Raw genomic sequence first — 24,345 nt, 5'->3', positions numbered from 1 at the left:
CTCTGAGATGATCAAATGCCACTTGTCGACACTCATCCAGCAATTCGAGTTCTTGAAATCTAGATATTCTATGATCTTCATTAGTAACAAGACCTTGCAAAGAAACTCTTAGAGATGGTATTTATACTTCAATAGGTAATACTACTTCAGACCCATACACCAAAGAAAAAGGTGTAGCCCCAGTAGGTGTTCTGATACTTGTTTTGTAAGCCCATAGTGTAGGATTGAGCTGCAGATGCCAATCTTTCCTAGATTTGTTCACTATTCTGTGCAAGATAGTCAATAGGTTTTTATTAGATGCCTCAGCTTGTCCATTACCTTGAGGGTAATATACTGATGACTAGTGTTGCTTTATTTTGAATTTCTCATAAATCTCGTCCAGATCTCTATTCTTGAACTGTCCTCCATTATTAGTCATGATAGATGAAGGTATTCCATATCTGCAGATGATATGGTTTAAGATGAACAGGGGGACTTGTTTACCGGTTGCTTTGATGAGCAGAACCACTTCTATCCACTTGGTGAAATACTCAGTGGTAGTTATGATGAATTTATGGCCATTAGATGAAGCAGGATATATCTGACCAATGAGATCAAAAGCCCATTGCTGAAAAGGCTAGTGTGTAATAAATGGTATGAGGTCCCTTGCCGGGGCATGTATGAGATTTCCATGAAGCTGACATTTCTCACAAGGCTTAGCGAATTTGATGGCATCTTTTTCCATGTCTGGCCAGTAGTAGCCAGCCCATAGTAGTTTCCAAGATAAAGTAAGACCATTTGAATGAGATCCACAGATACCTTCATGAACTTCTGATAATGCACGTTTAGATTCTTTAGTTTCTAGACATCTAAGCAATGTGTCCAAACCTCATCTAAATAAATTGTTAGCTATAATAGCATACCATGAAGCATTTTGAGTTAGGTTTCTTTTCTCATTACGAATAAGATTTTCAGGGATAATTTGGTCATGTAGATAGGAGTAGATGTGGTTGTATCGAGATGAGTCATGTCCAATAATAGAACAGACTATTTGGGTCTCAGGGGAATCAGAGGTCAGGTAATGTAACTCTTCCACCAGGAATTCAAAGCAAAATTGGACTCTTGTAACTCAGGTATAGACGCCAAGGTGGCCATAGCATCGACTGCTCTATTTGTAGATCTAGGAATCTGTTGGAATGATACAAAAGCAAAATACTTCTTAAGATCATCAAACATTCTCTTGTAAGGCACCAGTTTCTCATCTTGAGTCTGATATGTATCATTGATTTGGTTAACTACCGACTAAGAATCTCCATAGATATTCAATTCACCACCTTCCATTTAACGACTAGCTTCATTCCATTTACCAAAGTTTCATATTCCACAATGTTGTTTATGCAGGGGAATAGAATCTTATAAGACTTTGGGATTGAATACTTCTGAGGAGTAATAAACAATATTCTAGCACCAGAACCATTTTGGGTAAAGGACCCATCAAAGAACATCTTCTAGGGTTGTTGAGTAAGGTGCATTATAGATTCATCTGGAAACTCTATGTGTAGTGGTTGAGAGTCTTCAAGTGGAGCTTTAGCAAGCTGATCAGTAATTACCTATCCTTTTATGGCTTTTCGTTCCACATATTCAATGCCAAACTCTATAAGGATCATTACCCATTTTGCCAATCTTCCTGTAAGTTTTTCTTTATTGAGAAGATATTTGAGTGGATCAATTTTGCCCACTAGCTTAATTGAATGTGCTAGCATGTAGTGTCTCAATTTTTGTGATGCAAAGACTAACGCCAAGAATGCTTTTTCTATTATAGTGTAGTTCATCTCATAAGACACCAATTTCCTACTAATGTAATAAATAGCTTGTTCCTTTTTGTTGTCATCCTGTTGTGCCAGAAGTGCCCCAAGTGATGAATCAATTGCTGATATATATAAGATTAGTAGTTTACCTTGAATCGGTGGCATCAATATCAATGGATTTGATAGGTACTCTTTGATTTGCTGAATATTTTCTTCACACTGTCGATCCCAGTTGTATATTACTCCTTTTCTCAATACCTTTGTGAAAGGTTGAGCTTTGTCTGCTAACTGAGAAATGAAGCATTTGATGGATTGGAGAGGTCCCTATAGACTTCTCATTTGACCGATGTTCTTCAGAGGTGGCATTTCCATTATGGCTTGGACCTTCTTAGGATCAACCTTGATTCCCTTCTTTGAAATGATGTAGCCAAGTAGTTTACCAGATGTCACTCTGAATGCACTATTCTTTGGATTTAACTGGAGTTTGAACTTTTCCATTCTGTCTAGTATAGGAACTAACTCTTGAATATGCGTTGATCTCTTCATAGTCTTCACTAAGGTGTCATCAACATAATCTTCCATATTCTTATGCATCATATCATGAAAAATGGTAGTAACTACTCTTTGATAGGTTGCTCCTGTGTTCTTTAGCCCAAATGGCATGACGTTCCAACAAAAGGTTCCCCATGCACAGGTGAAAGTTGTCTTTTCTTGATCTCCAGGATCTATTTTGATTTGGTTGTAGCCAGAGAATCCATCCATTAGTGAGTACATCTCATATCCGACAGTCATGTCGACTATCATATCAATATTTGGTAATGGAAAGTCATCCTTTGGACAAGCTTTGTTGAGATCTCTGAAGTCTGTGCAAACTCTGATGGATTTTTTTGCCTTCGACATAGGTACTATGTTTGAAATCTATTTGGCATAATCTATAGCTCTGATGAATCCATCTTTGAGCAATTTTTCTAGTCTAGCCTTGACTAATAGTGCTACATGTGAGTGCATCTTACAGAGTTTTTTCTTAACTGGTTTTACTCTTGGTGTAATTGAAAGATGGTGCATAATGAGATCAGGATCCAAGCCCAGAATATCAGAATATGTCCATGCAAAGTTTATTTTATTTTCTAAAAATAGCTGAGTGAACTCCTTCAATTCTTCTGCTGATAGTGATTGAGCTACATGAATGATGTGTGGTGTCTCTTGGCTCCCAATGTTCACTGGCTGAGTTGGCTCGATCAATATGGAGGATCTTTCCTAGAAATGACTTGGCAGTATATCAAGTATCTCACCTTCAGGCACCTCAAATAGGTTTTCACCTTTAGGTACATCCTTTATTTTCTCTTTTTTAGATTCTGACACTGCCACAATGTGGTTTTTGCCATCAAATCTTTTATTTTTATTTTTCTTGTTTTTGAGACTATGATACTTGATATCTGCTTCAGTCATATTTTCACTCTGTTCACTGGTGGAAGAGTCAATAGATTCAACTGCATTGAGATAATAGGCTAATGTATAGTCATTGACAAAAATAGGTATATTCATGGGCTGGTTTTGTAAAGTATAGTCAATTAATTTGGGATGTACTAAGGATAAATTTTGGATAGGTTCAAGAGAATTCACGGTATTGTTATCACAGCAATGGATCAAAAAGTCTATTTCCAGAAGAATACCTTGCGTAAGTGTCTCGAGACCAGGAAGAGTCAGATCATGATTATTAAAGTTCAAGTTAATATTTAGTTGATCTAATCCAATAGACATACTTGTAACATCATTCGCAACGCCAGACTAGACGTCATATCATGGTTGAACAACGATAAGATTAGTAGACAGATTTTCATTGTTTGTATCAGATGATTTCAAATTTGAGGCTGAGTAGATATTGTCCTAAATAAGATTGTCATCAGGGTCATCAGATTCATCGGATGAAGTTTCTGAGTCTTCTTCAAGTGATTTAGTATGTGTATGTATGGTATCAACACCAACATCCTTAATACTGCAAGTTCCTTCATGTTGTGGTTCATTTGTCATTTGTATCTGACACACCTATTGACATGATCTTGATGTTTCTATGATTTGTTATCATCTACTCCATTCAGCTTCTTTTGGATTGATAACTAGTTCTTGTTCTATAGCTTCCAACTCTTCTTGTGTAGTGTTATACCTGATTTGTTCTATTTTACGATAGGGGTACATAGATGAGAAGCTTTCTAGTATTATTCCTTCTTTCAGTCCTTGTTCATAATTTGCTTGTCTCTTTTGTCTAATTTCTTGTATTTCTTTCTCTAGTTTTATGCACATCGGCTCTTGAGTATCATCTATGACACCGCTAGACTCTTCTCGAGTTTCTATGGATGTGTTTGAGAGGTGGTCAGGACCCCATTCATACTCGTTTGAGTCAATCTCTAAGTCAGTCTCTGAATATTGTGGGCTTTGTGTTTGCTTTAACAGTATCTACTACTCCATGTTAACAACATTCTTATTATTGTCTTTGCCAAATTTCCAATACTTGTTCTTCTCTTTAGATCTAGATCCTGGTTATGTTTCTTTCAAAGGTGAGATATCTCCCTTTTTTATGAGCACATCTTCCATTCGGATGGCATTATCTACCATTTTGTCAAATGATGGGTGTATTTTCATTTGTACACTTTACTTCAGTTTGGGGACCAAGTTATTGACAAATATATCCATTTTCTCAGAGTCTAGGATAGGTCAAGAATACCTAGAAAACATCTTTCTCTAGCATTGGAGGAAAGTAAGAAGAGGCTCCCCTATTTTTTGTTTAGTATTACAAAGCTTGATCATAGTCATAGGATGTTGAATGTTGTATGAGTACTGTTGTAAAAATAGTTGGATTAGTTGTTCAAACATTTTATTCCTTTGGGTAGACTTGAGAACCATTCCATTGCTTGACCCCCTAAACTCCTTGGGAAAAGGTGCATGAGGTACGTTTGATCGTGCATGAAATCCATACAGGAAACACAAAACTCTTTGACATGATCTTGAGGATCCGAGGTACCATCATATTTATCAAATTTTGGGATCTCCACTCATGAAGGAAATATAGGCATGTATAGATTCTTGTCAATGGAAAGGGACATATTGTTTCCAGAGAATATTATTTTCAGGACTTATCCTTATTCTTCAATTCTATGACTTCCATCCATAAGGCTTGTAATTATTTGTATACCATGAGTATAGGATATTCTTCCTTTTTAGTAACGAGTGTCTGAACATCATATCTCGTAGGAAGTTTAGCACCTTGTTTTGCTAGTTCTAAGAAATAGTGTTCCTTCTCTTGAGCTAGGATAGCTTTCATCATTTTTCTAAAGTCTATCATTTTGACAATCAAGACTATCTTTTTCTAGGGGTTTTGTGTCTTCTTCAGCTTCACATGATGAGGAATCATTGTCATTTTTGGGAATGTTATTATTGTCCTTGTTTCCATCATTGTGTTTCATCTCATACATAGTGGGAGATTTAGGCTCATCAAAAATTGGTCTGCCTGATGACGACAGTATGTCAGTGAGTGGATCCTTCATGTAGAATGGATTATATTGATATTTGAAGGGTTGTTATTTGCCTTTGGCTTCTTTCTTACAAGAACTCCTGGTTTGTGTAGGCATTTTTATGGATTAGTGTGACCTAAAGCTTGTTTGTGATGCAGAGGTCAAGATTTTCAGAGCTAGTTGTTCTGTTATAGTATTGTTTGAGAGAAACAACTGAGATTTAGTTTGGTTTTAGGAAAGATCTATCCTGTATAAGATGTCTATCTAAGTTGATTCTAAGAGTAGTGTAAGATTCGGTCTGGTTTTAGTAATTATCTATCCTATGTAAGACGTTATCTAAGTGACTTAAATTTGATAGGTAGTTGATTGAACTAGCTGAAAGATGATCGACCAAATCGTGCAATGCAAATGGTAGATGTACACTGTCTTGATCTATTTATGATTAGGAAAATTGATAACCAGTATTATGTTCATTGTAAGCTATTTTTAGGCAAATTTGATTGTTCTATTTTGACAAAACCAGAGACTTGTACGACAGGATTTTTTGAACCGAACGACAATTTAGCAGGTACAAGACAACAATAGTTTTGTTTCATACAAGTTGCTACCTCGTACCGTATGATAGATGGGTATGTGCAGGATGACAAAAGATTTAGGGCAGTTCTGTTTCATAAGACATGGGATACAGAGCCAGATGACAGATGAAAATGACTCGTACGACATAGGATCAGGTCTAGGGTGACAAATCAGAAGACTCGTACGACATAGGATTAGGTGCAGGACGATAAATTATCAGACTCGTATGACTGTTCACAGGATAGAGCCTAGAAATTCAAAGTTTTTTCAATTGATGAGTATGATAACTGAGTATGACCAATTCTGAGATGGACTAATTTTGGAATAGGATAAACTAGCTTTGAATAGAATTTTGACTTTAGGATGGACAAGTTATGACACATACAGAGTTTCAACTTAAGATGGACTAGTTTCTAACACGGAAAGAGTTTTGACTTAGGATGGACTAGTTTCTGACATAGACAGAGTTTCGACTTAGGATGGACTAGTTTCTAACACGGATAGAGTTTCTAATCACTAAGTTGATTTCTTGTCTTCTCCAATTTTTGGTATTTCAATTTTTGTTTTAGGGATGAAAACATAGAAAACAAGTAGTATGTATAGTAACTCCAATCACAGCATGCAAACCCTAAGGAATTTGGTGAGGAAAGAAAACCTTTGCTGGTAGACTCGGGTACACACCCAATAGCTAATTAGAATATGGCCATTGAGTCTCATGCAATGGATTCTCAATGCTGTATTATCCGACTCCAAACGCTAATGGGGGCACAAAATGACAAGTATCTTGGGAGAGTTACTAAATCTTTTGCACAAAGATTATCCCCCTTTCGGAGATGAACTAGGTAGCTTCTAATTTTAATTGGAACCAGTCAGGGATCCCTTTGGCGCATCAACGTATTAACTCAATTAAGAGGTCTCTTAGCCTTGAAAACCAAGGTTTAATATACCTAAAGGTATGGAGGAGAGCTATTCTCGAGCACTGTCGTTGACTTGATTTTCATCAAATCGCGTTTATTTTATAGTGGGTTAGATTACTTGGCATTAAGATGTTCCCACTTAGGTTGTTCCCCTCACACCGGTCGTAATGGCTTTAAGAGTTTTTCAACCCCTCGGGAGGGTAGGCCTGCTAAAGATGTACAAATCTCAAACAAAGAAAAAGCCTCAAGGGTCTGGATTTCTGATTGTCTAGAAAAAGACAAGAGCATACTTTCCTACCTCTCAGAATCTTCTAAAAAACATGAAAGATAGATTTTTTCTTTAACCAGATAGCAAGTTAGGTTCCCAAAAATGAATTTAAAGAATACACAATGTTTAGTCAATTCTCCTTAGGCAACTTGCAAAGACAATGAATCAGTAGTCATATTGTCTTTGTGCAACAAGCATATTCTTTGACAAGCATTCAGCAAAAACTGATTAGGCTATGAAAAATTCTGAGATAGACAGATAAACAGTCAGGGTCAGTCGTCAGAATAATCAAAAAGTCATGAAACTTTGCCTCTTTTTTAATTTTTTACTAGAAAATATAGAGTCATACAATAGTATGAAAACTCGTACGATACAGGATCTCAACTCGTACGAGATAGGATTCCAGTTCGTACGACACCTGCAGTTTGTCATTTTAGCCTGTAAAGATTGTCGTATGAGATGTACGGATGAAAATCTGAAAAATAACAAAAAACAAAGCAGTCAGTCTTGGAGGCCCAAAAATGTAGTCTTCTGCCCCATGGTGGGTGCCAGAGATGTGTGTATGAAAAAGGGTCTATAGCTGCAAGCACAACTCTTTAATTAAGTCATTACATGTATGGTTCGTAAATAATAATCAATCAATAATAAACCATAACAAAGCGACTAATTGTCTTCTAAAAGATGCAAGTATAAGATTGCTCTCAGATTTTTTATAAGCAATACCAGTGACTAGACTACACCAAGATGAAGGATTTAATCTATATGATATTAACTATATAGATGTAAAATGGATGAATAATTCAAGCAATATGGATTCAAGCAAACATGGGTGAGTAAAACTAAATATAGATGCAAACAATCTAAAAAGCACAATGATCTTCAATGACTCCAGAGAGAAATTAACGTGATAATAATCTCCAAGCATGTTCTCAAAAATCTCTGGGGTAAATTGAAATGAGAGTTGAAGAATGAATTTATAGAGAATTACAAGAGAGATGATGAAAAAAGCTCAATTTAGGATTAATTGAAAGTAATTGAGAAATTAGGTTTAGTTAGCCTTGAGATAGATTCCAATTATAGTTTAATTGAAATGCATTCAAAATAGAAGTCCAAGTTGCATTGGAAATAATAATAAATTAATTCCATGCATTTGTGATAAAAATAGATAATTCTTTTATTTATTCAAGAAAAGAGTCTTTTCAATGCAACTGAACTTTTTCTGAAAAGCTTTTAGTTCCAATTTTAAAGAATAATTCAATTAATTCAATTTAATTGCTTTTCTGATTTCCAGTTCTAGATTTAGAAAAAGAAATAATATCTCAAGTTTGATTTCTCTCTCAATTCAATTCTTTTTGTTTAATTTCAATTCAACTCTTGCTTTGTGATTAATTCTTCTTTTGTAATAAATTAATTCCTTTTGCATGATTAAATGGCAAATTTATTAATTAATTAAATATGCAAGGATATTTAATAAATTAAAATAGGATAATTGATCAAAATGACATTCTTGGAAATGATTCAATTAATTAAATAAATATTTAATTAATATTGAGTAATTGATTTGCCATGTGATTTTTGATGATTGAAGAATTAATAATGTGCTCAAGGTTGATTTAATTGCCTTTGGTTAGGACCTTGGTGATGTTGTCGAGATTAGGGGCCCATGGTTTAGATGACCATTTTTAGGGTATTAAAATTTCCTTGATAGAAAACCTATGGGATGATGTTGTTGGCAATAATGCAGCAAATTGAGGGGGGGTGAATCAGTTTTCTCAAAAACTTACTGTAAATTAAACCACAAATCAGATATGATAATTAACAGTTTAAAGCATGAAACAACACCACATTAATAACACACATAACACCAAGATTTTGATGTGGAAAACTCAGTTAAGGGAAAAACCATGGTGGGAACCTACCCACAATGGGATAATACATTGTTAGGAGTAAGTGAAATATTATAATGTGGAATACACATGCATTCCGGTACACTGCCTAGAGCTCACTACTTAAATAAGAAACCCAGAAGGGTTACAACTCTTAGGGAAGGCTCATTTCATTATAGATAGTCTCATTGACCTACAAAAGAATTCAGACAACAATCTGGATTACATGAGCTGTGAAAAGAACATCTCCATATGCCTGGGTATAGTTTCAGTTAAGCTCACTATCAAATATTCTCCACACAACATGTCTTTGCATAACTTCACACAACTTCCCTGCTACTAAATGATTGATACAATATTCACACATAGCATGATACCTCTCAATGATTATTGTGTTCATTTATACAAGTCATCAAAGCATAAAATATAGGTCGGATCAACACATGCCACATATTACAAAAATATAATTACATACACTATAACAACACATGCGACCCAAAACAATATCGGCTAAGACATAGTCTGGACCTTAAAGACCACCAAAAATATGAAACACCTCCAAGAATTATGCCTCAATCATCTACAATACACTACCATATCATGAATGTTGCATAACATGAAGAACATCACTAGACAAGGAAAATCTTCAATAATACGCACAATAATTAATGCGGACCACCAATACCCATAGAACATGATCTAGAAAAATTCACAAGCAATGTGAATTGCACCACAACAACCACAATTAGTAGAATCATCATCATCTCTCTACCAGAGCTCAAGAATATCAACATAATTGACTGTCAACATGAAATATTCTCTTATGGATTTACAAATCATGAACCAATCAAATTGAGGACACACATCAATGTTCAGAATACACCCCACACATCTACAACTAAAGATATTACAATTCTAGAATAATGCAGAGCACAAACTAGAATAACAAATAACATAAAGAACTGAATATTAACCACAATACCGGACCTCATAACTTGATCAAAACATCATATGGACCTCTACAAATGGTAGTGAACCATCTACAGACAACATACAAGAAACCCTTTAATCCGCATAAGCTCATCTGCAACACACAGGCTAAACCAACTCATCCAATCTGATTGAAACATTGGAATACATAGAATAATATGTCAACACATCAACCAATGGCCAACAATCTCTAATAATCTCTCCATTTGACATTGATGGAAACATATGAATGTGAAAAATAGTCAATTAAAAGAAAGAAACAATCTCAATCAAAATCTCATCAAAATCACAAGGATCAGCTCCCCCTTTGACAAAAAACTCAAATCACAAATCTCAAAATGCTTCAAGGTTTTTTACATTCTCTTCTCTCCCCCTTTGACATAAATGACAAGGCTTGGGAATCAAGATTATATCCTCCTTTTAATTAGCTTCACAAATCTGTACATCTAAACCACTAAACACCAACACTGACTACGCCCCTTGAGTAGCGGTCTCACTCATCAATCCCGATCACAAAATATATGTGTGAAGTTCACTGTACTGATGCAAATACATGCATCTTAGTTCTCATCAGGAGAGGAAATAACCCCTAACTTCTCTCTGAGATACTCAAAAGTATCTTTAGGAAAAGGCTTCATAAATATGTCTGTAATCGGTTCCTTTGTAGATACATACTTCAATTTGACTTCCTTCTCATTCACCTTCTCTCTCAAGATATGAAACTTGATTGATATATGCTTCATTTTGGAATACAATACTAGATTATTTGAAATATTGATAGAACTTTATTTATCACAGTATATAAGAATAGGCTCGACATAAATAACTCCTATATCCTTCAACATCTGCTTCATCCAAATTATCTAAGTACAATTTCTAGCAGCAACAATGTATTCAACCTCTGTAGTAGATAAAGAAATGCACCACCAATAGTGCTCTTCCGGTCATCAACATCACCTGCCCAATCCACATCTATAAAAGAACTCAAGGTAAAGTCATCATTCTTAGGATACCATAAAACAAAATCAATTGTCCCTTTCAAATATCTGAATATCCTTTTTATAGCAGTAACATGAGATTCCTTAGGATCAACTTGAAATCTAGCAACATGACACACAACATTCATTATATCAAGTCTAGTCTGAGTCAAATACAATAATCTACCAATCATAGATCTATATCTAATCTGATTAGATTTCAAAGAATCATCATCCTTTGTCAGCTTACATCCGGTCACCATAGGTGTACTAACCGGTTTAGAGTCCTCAAAACCAAATTTCTTCAACAATTCCTTCACATACTTGGACTGAGATATGAAAATACCTTTATCCAACTAAGTAATTTCCAATCCTAGAAAAAAATTCATTTCATCAATCATAGACATCTCAAACTCATTCTATATCTCTTTAGTAAATTTCTTATATAGGCAATCATTTCCTCCAAAGATAATGTCATCAACAAAAACTTCAACAATCAAAATGTTATCCTGATCAATCTTGAAATAAAAATTACTGTCAACAATACCCTTATTGAATCCAAGCTTTATCATATACTTACCCAATCTGGCATACCAAGATTTAGGAGCTTTCTTCAATCCATACAATTCTTTCTTCAACTAGCAAACCATTTTCTTCTCATCTGTCAGCTGAAATCCCTCTGGTTTCTCAATGTAGACTTCTTCTTCCAACTCACCATTAAGAAAGGCTGATTTGACATCCATCTGATAGATGTTCAAATCTTTGTGAGTAGCATAGGAAAGAAATAATATAACAACTTCAATTCTTGCCACTAGAGCAATAATCTCCCCATAATCAATTCCTTTCACCTGTGAATAACCCTTACAAACAAGTCTATCTTTATTTCGAACAAATTCACCATGTTCATTCAACTTATTGTAGAATACCCATTTAGTTGCAATTACATTTTTATCCTTAGCTCTAGGAACAAGAATCCATGTATCATTTTTCTCAATCTGATTCAATTCTTCTTCCATTGCTTTAATCCAATTTTCATATTTACATGCTTCATCAACATTTTTAGGTTAAATTTTAGAAATCAAAAAGTCTTCTCCTAGTCATCACACCTTTATTCTTATCACCAATAATTCAATTTTCTGAATGATTCAACCTCATATACCTAGGAGTTTTAGGATTTTCATGAATTTCAAGCTCTTGAACTCTTTCTTCTGCACAAGCATTTGCACCTTTCTCTTCCCGTCTTTGACTTTTTCGGGTCAATCTGAACTTGGCTTTGGGTCTGCACTTGTTTTCCTTTTTTTGAACTTACATCCTGATTATTAGAATCATATATGAGAGATCTAATATGTCTTACATTACCTTCATCAACATTCACATTAGCACTTTCAACTATCTTTCTCAATCTTTTATTATAACACCGGTGGGCATTACTTCTAGTAGAATAGCCCAGAGAAATTCCTTCATCACATCTAGCATTAAACTTTCCAAGATCTTCATCTCTTTTGATATAGCATCTACTTCCAAATTTTTTGAAATATCTAACAATAGGGGCATGGCCAAACCATAACTCATAAGGAGTCTTACCAATATCACCTTTAATATTTACTTAGTTAAGAGTGTATACTGTAGTACTCACAACTTCTCTCTAATAGATATGCATAACATTTCCTTCAATATCATGGTTCTATCAGCTTCTTGAACTATTCTACTATTTCTCTCTAGAACACCATTTTGCTATGGTGTCCATTGAGCAGATAATTGTCTCTTAACTCCATGCTCTTCACAATATGCATTAAACTCACCAGAAGTGAATTATCCACCTGTGTCAGATCTTAGACACTTCAGCTTCAATCCAGTGTCAGTTTCAACCCTAGCTTTGAAAATCTTAAACTTCTCTAATGCTTCAGACTTCTTCCTTAAGAAGGTAACCCACATCATTCTTGAATAATCATCAATCAACAACATGAAATACTTGTCACCCTGCAAGCTTCTCACTCTAGAAGGACCACACAGATCAATATGTACAAGATCCATCAATCCATTAGAGCTATACTATTTTCTCTTATAAGTAACTCTTGTATACTTCCCTAATTAACATTCCTTATATACCAAATTAGAAGGCTTTGGTAGATCTCTCACTTCTTGAGTAGAACTTATCTTAATGATACAATCAAAATTTATATGACACATTCTTCTATGCCATAACCAACTTTCATCAATATGAGAAATCAAACAAATTTTACCACCAACACTCAAGTGAAAGATATTACCTTTTTAGCCTTTGTACCTGATGCAATCTCAGTTCTGGAGCTACTCAAGATCTCACATTTTCTATTCTTGAATTGCAAGTCATATCCCTTATCAACCATTTGACCAACACTCAAAAGATTATGCTTTAAACCTTCAACATACAATGCATCATCAGTACTATGCTTACCATCAAGAGAAATAAAACCTCTACCACAAATTACACAAGCTTTGTTATCACCAAATATTACTACACCATCATCATACTTTTCCAAGTTTAGAAATTTACACTTATCACCTATCATATGATTATAGAAACCACTGTCAATTACCCATTCATCTTTCTCCTCATTAATGTAGCTTGTAGAATCTGTAGTTATAGGATCATCTTCCTTGATAGCAATGAACATAAATTCATCTACTGAATTTCCCTTATCTGACTCATCATTTGTCACACCTTCATCAACAGCATGATAACACGTCTTCTGATATTTAGGCTTATATGGCTTAAATGCTTCTTATAAGGATTTCTATCTATTTTCGGACACCTTGATGCAAAATATCCTTTCTTATTACATGAAAAAAAATTAAGAGGTAACTTTCCTTCATAATTATCGACACCTTTAGGCAATGTTTTGGAAATAAGTGCTTCAAGCTCCTCAAGCTCTTTTTCTTAATCTTCCATCTCTTTATCATATCTAGATACTCTTGTAGAACTTTCTCCCAAATCATATCTTTGCTTCCTAGAAACAATAGCTTTGAATGTAGATTCAGTCTTAGGAAGAGAGTCTCCAAACTCACTCAGCTCAAAAGCAACAAGTTTACCAATCAGTATGTCTCTTGTCACATTTGTCATAGTCTAGATCTCACCAATAGAAACAAATTTATGTTTGTAAGTAGGAGGCAAGGATCTCAACACTTTAGCAACAATCTTAGATTCTTCTAATACTCCACCGACACATCTAATCCACACACAATCTCATTCACTTTCTGCATAAAAGAAGTAATGTTCTCATCTTCACTCATCTTCAAGTTCTCATATTTTCCCTTCAAGCTCTAAAACTTAACAATCTTCACATGAATATCACCTTCATGCAAGGTATCCAATTTTATCTAGATTTCATGAGTAGTCTCTAAGTCCATCACATTAGTCATCTCAGAATTAGACAAGACACTTAACAATGATTCCTTAGCTCTAATATTGAAACTTGCTTCCTTTATCTCACCTAGAGTAGTAGGACCATATCTGGAGGAACATTATATACATTCTTAGTAATCTTCTAGTACTTTTCTCCAATGCATCTCAAATGACATTGCATCCAGCTTTTCTAGAGAGTAGTTCATTCCATCAAATCTCAGACTATCCTTCTTGAAAGAAAATATTGACATCCCGGATCTCCTCAAGCTGTCAAGCTTCTTTCAAAGGATCCAACTCTAACACCAATTGTTGGTAACAATGTAGAAAACTGAGAGGGGGGGTGAATCAGTTTTCTTAAAACATTACTGCAACTTAAACCATAAATCAGATCTGATAATTAACAGTTTAAAGCATGAAACAACACCATGTCAGTAACACACATAACACCAAGATTTAATGTGGAAAACCTGGTTAAGGGAAAAAACACGGTGGGAACCTACCCACAAAGAGATAATACCTTGTTAGGAGTAAGTGAAATATTACAATGGGGAATGCACATGCATTCAGGCACACTTCCTAGAGCTCATTGCTCAAACAAAAAACCTAGAAGGGCTACAACCCTTAGGGAAGGCTCACTACCTTACAAGAATACTCATCGACTTACAAAAGAATTCAGACAACAATCTGGATTACATGAAATAAGAAAATAGCATCTCCATATGCCTAGGTATAGTTCCGGTTAAGCTCACTATCAAATCTTCTCTGCAACACACGTCTTCACATAACTTCACACAACTTCCTTGCTACTAAATGATTCATACAATATTTACACATAGCATGATACCTCTCAATGATTATTAAATTCATTTATACAAGTCATCAACCCATGAAATATAGGTCGGATCAACACACACCAAATATTAAAAAAATATAATTACATATGTTATAACAACACATGCAGACCAAAACAATGTCGGCTAGACCTAAATAACCACCGTAAATATGAAACACCTCCAAGAATTATGCCTTGATAATCAAGAACACACTACCCCATCGTGAATGTCACATAACATGAAGAACATCACCAGAAAAGGAAAATGTTCAATAACACTCACAATAATCAATGTGTACCACCAATATATATAAAACATGATCTAAAAACATTCACAAGCAACGTGAATTGCACCACAACAACTCAGATTACTAGAATCATCATCATCTCTCTACCGGAGATCAAGAACATCAATGTAACTAACTGTCAAACTGAAAGATTCATTTGTGGATTTCCAAATCATGAACCAATAGAACTAAGGACAGACATCAATGTCTAAAATACATCCTAAAATACATCCCATAGATCTACAAGTAAAGATATTTCAATTCCAAAAAACTACGGAGCATGAACCAAAATACTGAATAACACGAACAATTGAATATCAACAACAATATCAAACCTCATAACTCAATCAAAACATCATGCAGACCTTTGCAAATGAGAATGAGCCATCCCCTTTAATCTGTATCATCTCATCTGCAACACACAAGCTAAACCAACTCATCCAATTAGACTGCAACACTGGAATACACAAAATAATATGTTGACATCAATGACAACACATAAACCAATGTCCAACAATCTCTAACAGATGTTTTGTTATTCTTTAGAGTGTCCAACTCTTGTCCCAATGCTCTATGTTCATCCAAAATAGGATCATTAGTAGGTGTTGGTTTTGATGTCTTTTTAGATCTCTTGTAACCCGGTTGCAGGTAGAAAGGTCTATGATCCTTTATCTTGTTATCATCACTTGTCTTGGTATTTTTAGATCCACTAGCTCCAGGTTTGTCATTATCTGTGAGTAACAATATATCAAAATCAAGTGGTAGTTTAATTCCTTCATCATCAAGGGCCTTGAAATATAGTTGTGGGTCATGTATAACCACCTCTTTAAGTAGTTTAATGAATCTAGGATCATGAAATGCTTCTTCTACATGAGATTGGGTTAGTTCTTCATAATCCATTTCACTTGTTTCAGTAGTTGCAACTTCCTCCTCAAAATGTTTCTCCCAATTGCATTCTTCATCTTGAAACATTATATTTTGAAACATTCTTCTTCTTGATTTAGGGGACATAGGTGATTGTTCTGATATTTTATCTAGGACTAGAGATAGGACAATGTATGAGACTCAAGATGGAATGAAAACCCTAGAATGAAGATGGAAATACAAGGTATGATGCAATTCTAAGATATAATTTGGGGGTTGGATGCTAGATGAGATATGAAGGTCAACTAATACGCTCGATCTAATAAAGATGCAAGAACTCAAGGTAACTCTATGTCTGAAAATAGTTGTGGTGCAAAAGATTTACCTGTGCTATGACATCGATAGACACAACTTGGACAAGTGATCAAGAGAGGGTATGCCAAAGTAGGAGATGATGAGCTCCAAGAAAGTTACCCTACTCAAAGATGTTGATATTTTTCCGAACTCAAGGATGAGGAACCTCAAGTGATATAGATGATCAATAACCAATATTTGATTCAAGACCAAAGAGAGTGACCTAAGTGTACGTTGAAAGTTTTGTTTGACCATTGATGGATATGCAAGGACTGAGGATATAACTGAATGGAATGATCTGAAATATGTAATGACTAAAGATTGAGACCTAAAAGATCAAGACTGAAGAATGATTCCCCAAGAATATGCAATCTTAAGCAGGAGCACTAGGATTGTTTTGAATGTTTAGGTTTTTTTCATTTGTCAAAGTGCATTGATAGAAATTTGCCAGCAATATGTTTTCTAATGAATCTTGGACTGTGATGTCTATGTTTGAAAAAGAACAATGTAGGTCTTCACTTAGGGATTCTGGTCTTGCAAGAGATCATGCAAAAGTTTGTATTGTTTGACTTTTGGACAAGTTGTGAGGTTCGCAAGGTGTATTTTTAGTGTTATGAGTTTTAGGTGTGGTGTTTGATTGTGATTGAAAATGTTTGTTTTGAATACACATGCAAGAGACAACAGACAAAATGTTTTGGATGAATTTGACACACAACCGGAGTGGAAGTCTGAAAGGGGGCCTAGATTAGCCCAACTTTTTCACTGGTCTCGACATATTTGAAATCACTTGTAAGCATGTACAACTAGATGGGAAAGAGGATACTACTTGTTGAGTCCCCATTCAGATTACTCCAAATACTAAAACAAAGTGACCTCAGAGAGATTCGGTGGCACTGGCTCCCCTTACATGGCACACACTTCTCGGGCACACCAAAATCTCATACCTCAAAGATTCAGATACCTTATAAACCAAGGGACATCTGTCTTAACAATGAATAGTAGAAATGTGGGGTGGCTTCAAAGGTTTGACCTCCTGCACTAGCAAGGAAAAGGGTTTTTTGGCTTCTACAACAATGGTTCATAGTAATTCTTTGAGGAACAAGATCACGACACAGATTCTCAAAGAAAGCTACTTAAAGCTTTGACAACCCCTACAAGGAAAACCCCCAACACAAGTTGCACTCTAGTTGTGTGGACCCCTTGGAAAAGCCTTTTATATAGTGGCCCAAAGAGAAATACTGCTCAAAAATCACTAAGAGGTGATGGAATCCCCAGAGTTATTCTAGTTTTGAAATACCCTAATGGGGTGATGAAATCCCCACTGAATATTTCGCTAATAAAAATAAGAAGTGGGTGTCATTGTCACCTTTCTCTTACACCCAGGATCCTAAAGGAAAGGGGAGAGGATACTTGATGCAACGTTGGGTCCACCCTATAGAATGCAAGAACATCATACACAGAAGACACTTGTTCATTTTAAGCACCAAATCAAAATGTGATCTAAACTTTAATCAGACAATTATTTCAAAATCACAATTTCTTCGACATGCATCCTACATCAAACATCATTAGTAGTTTTTATTTCAATTCTTCGACACATGAGAGGAAACCTGCAGAAGACCACAAGGATTAGCCTGAAAATCAAAAAGCCAACTGAAACACTACCCACACTAAAAACCACCCAAACTAGCTAACTAACAAGAAACACACAAAATAAACGATCAAACATTACTAACAAAACAACCACCAAACTTTAAACTTGCCAATGAAACACTAACAATAGACTAACAAACGAGAATACTAATGACCACTAACTAACAAAATCAATCTAAAAAACTAATCTAACCTAAAACTGATTAACAAATTAAAAATCTATGTCTAATCTAAGTTAATAAATTCAAATCTAATCCAAGTTAACAAAAAATCTTTTCTAATTTTAACAAAATCTAAACCTAAATTAACAATTAACAAATTTAATTTAAAACTAACTAACAAATCTAATCTAACTAACAAACAAATTAAATTGGTAAAAATTCAACTAACCTAAATTAAAATAAAGCAAACTATACTGAAATTAAAATTAAAATAAAAACTAAATTAAAAACCAAAATCAAAAGCTAAATTAGAAACCAAAATAAAAAAACTTAACTAAAAACCAAAATAAAAAAATTAAAAAAAAATGAAAAAATAAAAAACTAAAATCAAAACCAAAATAAAAAAATAAAATAAAAAGAAGTAAATAAAAAACTAAAATAAAAACCAAAATCAAAAAATAAAAAACTAAATCAAAAACCAAATGAACACGTAAAATGAAAAAGAAAGACTAAACTTTTAAACCAAATCAAGTCCTATGTTAAGGTGGGCTTGCTTTTTACATAATGAGTTGTTTTTTTGCAGGCAACGTGGGGTGGAGAAGATGCCAATAGATAACAGTAATAGTTTTTAAGTATTCATTAAAATTAGATAACAGTAATAGTTTTTAAGTATTCATTAAAATTAGATAACAGTAATAGTTTTTAAGTATTCATTAAAATTAGATAACAGTAATAGTTTTTAAGTATTCATTAAAATTAAAAAGCAGATAACCAGATTTGAAACGTATTAACAGGTTCATCTCCAAGCAGAAGACCAAGGCAAGGTATGTGAAATGCCTCGAGGAATACAAAGCACCTGAATTGTTTATCAGAATGTGAAAAAGCAGACAAGGGACATTAATTGTTTGAAAAAATGTACAACCATCTGTTTCAAAAAGTACCTCAAATAAAATTGATCAATGGCAATGCCATGATTGCAACATACACAAAACAAATTTTGCTAAAAGGGCATTAAAACTTTTAAGCAATGCAAGCAAAATAACAAACAAATGATTAATTTTTATTACCCAACAAAACCACTTGAATGCATGAATTTAGTATTGAATGAGTCTTTGCCTGCAAAACTGAAAGAACTATCTTCTATTCATGAAGTAAAAAATAAGAAAAATTCTTCTAGTCCAAATCAAAATCAAAAGCAATTGGACTCCACAAAAAGAAAAGTAAAGGATAAAAATCTTATGAATAACTAAGAACATTAATAGATCTCCCTTAATGCTAAAATAACTATTATCACTAAAATGTGCACCCTTGTTGAACCTAGTTCAACCATCTAGTAACACATGGGAATGATCTCTAGAATAAAGGCTCTGATGATTGAGACCAAACCTCCATTTAAAGAGTTGGCTCTCTTTACTAATCACCTAATAAACTACACTAGACTACTAGATAATTACTTAGAAAAGAGAGAAAGGAACTTAAAATGAAACTACAATGCTTGAAAGGAATCCTATTACTAACCAAGTGATTCACCACAAAAGGTTTTTTTAGTTTTGTACCCTACTGCATAAAACTTACAATGACTCAACAAAACCATATGCGTTGCACAAAATATGATTTCTAGCACTTCATACACCAATATTTCATGAGGATGTTTTGCTATGTTGTCCAGATGCAGCCATGGTCTGGTGGGCTCCTCAGAGAGAACTGGCCAGATCATCCAGCAAGAGTAACACAATGGAAGCAATAACAACACATAGGAATATTACAAAATCAGACATTTGCATCGTCATATGTTCATCATAGAATGTATCTGATAGTCAATTGGTTACATGTCGGCTAACATGCCAAATTACAATCCATCTAGGACTCTCGGAGTTATCTGGATCTCTAATCATTAATCTAGAACCTCATACTAATCAATCTATCTCTAATGACTATAGAAAACAATATATATATCCTTCAAAACACATCCGATCGACCACAAAATATTACATTAACCAAGGGAGGAAAATGAAACGTATAAGATAGTTCGGCCCCAAAATGTGAAGACCGCATTTGCCAAGAACAATCCGGAAGTGCGGACCACAAAGGAAGATTGAACAAGGGCCTAAGAACATCGAGTGTGGTGCCAAACTAATCCGCAATCCAAGAAATCGCTCCGAAAAAAAATAAATCTCCAACTTAGATGATAAGCTCAAAACTACTCTGGAACCCAAAAACAATTACTCTGGAAGGAACAACTCACCAGAAAAGAACCCAAATGAACTAAAAATTTGGGATAATGCACAATAACACGCCTAGAACCCAAAAATCTGATCCGCAATGAAAGATACACAACTACCAAAATACACTGAAAGAAACACAGAAAACTACTACATGAACTAAACAAGAACAAAACTAAGGAAATATTTTTTGGTTGATGCAAGATTTCTCATAGACCGGGGATGCTCCTGCATCATGTCCTTAGAAGGAAAATAATTTTTTTCACAACTAGAACAACTACGAAAGATTGTTCACAACTTATGACCTGCATGAAAGTACCCAAATATGTTCACATGTTTGCATCTTGAAAATATTTTGAGGTTTCAAAAGTTTAATGAACTCATAAATTGGTTTAAACACATGAAAACAACCACATATAAAGGCATAAAATAATTCAAACTAATACAAAGAAGAAATACAAAGTATTTGAACTAGATGAGATTGTCTTCTATTGCTTTAAAATTGTATTGCAATGCTAAATCAATCTTGAATGTGATTGATTTTCTAAGTTACAACTTGTCTCAGTGCTTACTAAGTGCCGAAGAATGCAAAAATGCTTACAAAAATGAAGAAGAAATAGAGAAAGGAGTATAAGTAGGCTTATTTAAGTACAAAAGCATCATAAATGCTTGCATCATGCTTACCTTGAATAGATGAAGAAGTCTTTATTGAGTTGGGTTGGATGCAACTGATTTTGGCTCAAAAAAACCCTTCAAACTTCTTCTAACTGAAAATTTGATGAAGAAAAGACTTCTTCTTTGACTTTCCTATGAGTTAGGCCTTCAATTTTGCTCCCTAGATGCTTGGAATAGGCTTGAACAAGTCCTGAAGTGCCCCTATATTTGTTGAAATTGCTTGCTAACACATTAACTTGCCCCTAAATGCTTGTGAAGTAGTTGGAAAGAGTCTTCAACTGTTCTTGATTTCTCTTCAAGTGCCTCTTTATTGCTCTTTGCAACCGTTGTCCTTTGACTATCATATTTATTGTCATAAACATTGCTCCAGACTTGTGCATCTTCTCATTTTAAAGACTTCATCTTTTGCAAGGTTTTAGCTGGATAAAAGCACAAAACTGTGTCACATTTCAGGCCAACTTATCGGCACAAGTGAATTTAAGTAATTCTAACTAAAAATTAATTTTAGTCAAACATATGGTTTATAGAGATGTGTTATAGCTATCTTATATATGAGCCACAACTTTTCTAATTGGAATTGTCTACTATTTATGTATATTTTATACCACTTTGGGTCTAATTACCAATTTATTTATTTATTTTTTAAAAACTCAATGTTTCAACAACTCCTACTCCTATATTTTTTTTTTGCAATGTAAAAATACCCTTTTATATATCTATAAGTGATTTTTTCAAAATATATATCTTTTAATATTTTAATTAGTTTTTATATTTTATATTTTATATTTTATATTTTATATTTTGTATTTTATATTTTATATTTTATTTTTATTGAAAGTAGGTCATCATGACTAAAATATAAGGCTGATTATCTTGTAAAGGAAAAATACTAAAATTTATTTTAAAAATTTTGAAAAAAAAATAAATGCACTAGAGAAAAGAGTTTATGTCAAAATGATATAATTATTTTCTACTTTAGATAAATAATTAAGAAAAAAGACACCGCCAAATGGAAAGAGTTATATTTCAGCACACACAACTTTTTAAATTTATTGAAAAATATATATACATAAAAAATAGTTAAAATAATATTTTTGCACTAAAGTTTCAAGTTATCAATTACACAAAAAAATGAAGAGAAAAAGGTAAAATTTACTATATAAAGTGCGACACCTTGTGTAACTTCAATTTTAGTATTTTATCAGCAACTAAATTATAGTGTTTCTTTATAAGAAAAGTATATTCAAATAATTTTAATTTTTTTTTTAAATTAAAAGCATAAAATACACAAAAAAATATATATTTTATTAGTTTACATTATTTCAAAATTCAAAACATATATTTCACTTTTTGTTGATTCAATTTAAAAAGTTGAATCAGCATTGGCCATTTCCTTTATAAAAGTGTGACACAACTTTGTGCTTTTACCCAGCTTCCACAATCAGAAAACCAGATCCTTCATGCCATACCTTTTGATATTGAAGACTACTCTTGATTTATCAATATCATGAATGCTAAATCACTATCTTGAGTCTTTGTGACTGTGTTAAGCTCTCTCAGACTCCACCCTTATGCATTCATTGAGATTTCACATATAAACAACAACACATATGTTCATCCTCAAGAAGTATTTTGTCCTCATGCTTTTGGACTTTTAATAGTATTCTTGGATGTCATGGAGTCTTTGTTCATGGGTAGTCAATGCATCTTTTGTCTTTAAGCTCTTTGTTCTTGTCAAACAAACTAATGAGTGTCTAAACTCACTATTCTGTTCAGACATTCGGATTAGGTTTCTCTACTAATCTCGAAATATTGTTCATTATCTTGTTTAGGAATTGATCTTCTATTCTTTGCTCTCTATTACTCTTCCTTGATGGTGTTGTAGTGATACAAATTTTTGATTGTCCTATGTGGTTGTGTTATGTCAAGAAGCCTACAAAATTTGTAACTTCTCATTTCTTTGTGATGTACTGTCTTTATTACTTTTTACTGAATCCTCATCACATATATGTGAGTTACTTCATGTCATAAATTCATCTTACCTTGTAGCTTTACCTGCAACAAACTTTTCCATGGTTGGAAAGTGAATATAGCCTGAAAGGATGTCTTTTGAAGATATTCTATATTGATTGCTTTGATCCTTTGGCAGTGATATATATTTGATGTTTTGATGCAAATGTTTCATCATTTCTTTTCTCTTATTATTGCACGGGTCACAAGTATTGATTTTGTCAGTCCTCTTTGTTCTCTATGTTAGATCTACTTTGACAGTCAATAATTCTCTGTGCTTTCTTCTTTAATTAATGTTATGACCTTTGGTAACTTCTCATACTATGTTTCCTTTGTCTACCTCTATTTTTACCCTATGTGTGTATTGTTTTGACAAAGACTTAATCTCATATTCCTCACCATATTGTGCCTCATTTCTATGTTTTGAAAACTACTATTTAAAACTCCTTATTACTGCATTTCTTTGTCATGGATCTTGACTCAATACTTTGAACATCACTGTTGAGCACAATGTACCACTGAGAGGGGGATGAGTCAGTGGTTCATAAGAATCTTTACCTTTTAAACCAATCTTTTAGTATTGGTTACCAACATAAGCACTAAGAAATCAAACTGGTAAGATATGAGAGGATATCAAAAAGGCAAACACACAAATGCACAACCCACAACACTAGATGTACGAGGAAAACCTAGTATGGGAAAAACCTTGGTGAGAAATATTGTTGGAGTCTACTACTCCAATCCAACTTCACAATAAAACAATAGATTACAAAAAATTAAGGTACCAACCTAAGGAGCACCAACCCCTACACCAAGCACCAACTTGGTATAATACAATGAAACACAACTTGATACAATAATAGCACCTTATTGCAAATGAGTTTTGCAACACCTGATCAACTAATCTATGTTGGTTACCAACCTCCTCTGTTTCATTGGTTCTTCCACTACCGGTTATCAGATTGCTCTCTTTGATCACTTACCAGTTACTC

This window comes from Cryptomeria japonica, chromosome 7 (assembly GCF_030272615.1).
Source record: "Cryptomeria japonica chromosome 7, Sugi_1.0, whole genome shotgun sequence".
Taxonomy (NCBI): domain Eukaryota; kingdom Viridiplantae; phylum Streptophyta; class Pinopsida; order Cupressales; family Cupressaceae; genus Cryptomeria; species Cryptomeria japonica.
Note: the sequence above shows the minus strand (reverse complement) of the source record.